Raw genomic sequence first — 2,411 nt, 5'->3', positions numbered from 1 at the left:
AGAGAGAGAGAGAGGAGAGAGAGAGAGAGAGAGAGAGGGAGAGAGAGAGAGAGAGGGAGAGAGGGAGAGAGAGAGGGAGAGCGAGGGAGAGGGAGAGAGAGAGAGAGACTACAGCTTCATACTCGGTCGTCCTCAACTGACGACTGTCAAACTAAATGAATCCCTCCTCTCTTCCTCTCCAGGTCCCCACCTCATTCTCTTCCTCCATCTTTCTTATTACTGTGTTGGTCCTCCTCCTCCTCCCCCCTGTGTTTCCCCTCTTGTCAGGAAAGTTTTTACCTGTTTTACCTGCTGGTTGCTTTTAACTCCATGATGACATCATCACCAAATCAATGCTACACAGCTAAAGGTGGACTTCAGCACATGATCAGCGGAGGCCAGTGTTTCACACTCTGAGCCAACGCCAACAAAAACAACGCCAGTGACAACAACGACGCCAACGACAACAACAGTGTCAACAACGACAACGCCAACGACAACAATGACAACGCCAACTACAACAACAACGACAACAATAATGACAACAACAACGATGACGACAACAACGATAACAATGAAAACAATGAAAACAACAACCACAACAATAACAATGACAACAACAACAGCAATGACAACAACCACAACAACAACGAACAACAACGATAACAATGACGACGACGGCGACAACAACAACAACAACGATAACAATGACGACGACGGCGACAACAACAACAACGCTAACAACAACAACAACAACGATAACAACAGTGTCAACGGCGACAATGCCAACGACAACAACAACAGTGTTGGTTGCTCTGAAAATAAACACCTCATCACTCATGACTGGATAAACAGGGATGTGACCTGAGACTAGTCTGAGTGGAGGAGGAAGTGACTTTAGTTACTTTATATTTTAATTTAAATGTTCTTCAACATTTCCATGTGACGGATCAGAGGCTGCAGCCAGATCCAGACACAGGAGGCAGGTAAGGATGAAGCAAGGTGATTTATTGTGGACAGGCTGAAGGTGAGCGGTGGCGAGCTGACGGTGACTCCTGGAGAGGGAAAAACCAAAAGCTAGATGTGAAAACTGACTGTGACCGAGCGACACCAACAAACTGTGTCTGTGTCGGAGGCTGCAGCAGGTTTATAAGGAGAGCAGGTGATTGCTTTCACGGCAGAGCAGTGCGCTTGATTACAGATGTCCTGCAGGTGTGGAGAGAGAGAGAGCGAGAGCGAGAGAGAGAGAGAGAGAAAGAGAGAGAGAGAGCAAGAGCGAGAGAGAGAGAGAGAGAGAGAGAGAGAGAGAGAACAAGAAGACCTCACTTTCACCAAAGGCAGAAAAACAACAGAAACTCATTCACACGCCTCGTCTCTCACGCGACGTTCACACAAACACACCAATAAAAAACCGACATTGAAGCGTCTGATGATGGAGGTAAACCATTTTATTGACGGCTGGATCAGAATAACAACACACCAAATTGTGCATTTACTCAACAATAGAACAGTTTTGCAAAGAATCTGCAAATATACTTTTTAAATGAGTGAAACTTAAGTCGTGTTTTTTCCTCTGGTGACACTCAGATCCTCCACGCAGCAACACAATGAAAAGCAATGCAGATGGGCTGCTTAACGCCCTGCTAACGTTAGCTTATGCTAAGCTACAGATAATGAGAAGTCCTAGAAATGTAAAAACTGACATGATAGTTGTAAATGTAAGTTTGGTAATTGTTGATGCTCTCCCCCAGCAGCAGACTGAAGGGCGGAGCAGCTGATCAGATGAAGGTGGAGCTGAGAGTTTATTTCATGTTTTTATAAATTCTTATCAGTGACAAAACTACATTTTTCCATCGGCATTGCTCCCAGAAGTCGCTGGTATGACATGCTGCTAACGGCGTGAGGAGCCCAAACCAAAACATCCCCTTCAGGTGACGTCAGAGGCCTCGGGAAAACCACGTTTGGAAACTGTGGGACACGGATCGGTCCAAAAAGTCTGAGTTAAGACGCCAATTTTGAATGTCTTAGGGCGTTTGGACCATTAATACTTCCATGTTATTGGTTGGTGTCAACACACTCTCCCACCCCTTTCTGACTGGGGGCTACGCTGTAGGTTTACCTATGCTGAGGTCATGTCTTACCACTATCGTGATAGGTGGCCATTTGTGCTCCAATACTGCCATGTAGTGCCACATTAAATGAATATGTCAATTATGGTATTGAAATTACATTTTTCTCAATAAATAGTAGCCTATAAAAATGCGGATATCAATAATGTCGCTATGATTATCAATAATGTCAATATTCCAAACCTCAGTTGATTGTTTGAATGGGGAAGAGTTTCTTCTCTTGAAATGATTAAGGTCTCTCTGGTTTCCCCTCAGAAACTGATGAAGTGGTAGCACCGAAATTTAAACGCCTACAGACATTAT

Source organism: Seriola lalandi, unplaced genomic scaffold (assembly GCF_002814215.2).
Source record: "Seriola lalandi dorsalis isolate HSWRI2012SDOR001 ecotype SW California unplaced genomic scaffold, Sedor1 jcf7180002054950, whole genome shotgun sequence".
NCBI classification, from domain to species: domain Eukaryota; kingdom Metazoa; phylum Chordata; class Actinopteri; order Carangiformes; family Carangidae; genus Seriola; species Seriola lalandi.
This window is presented reverse-complemented; position numbering follows the sequence as displayed.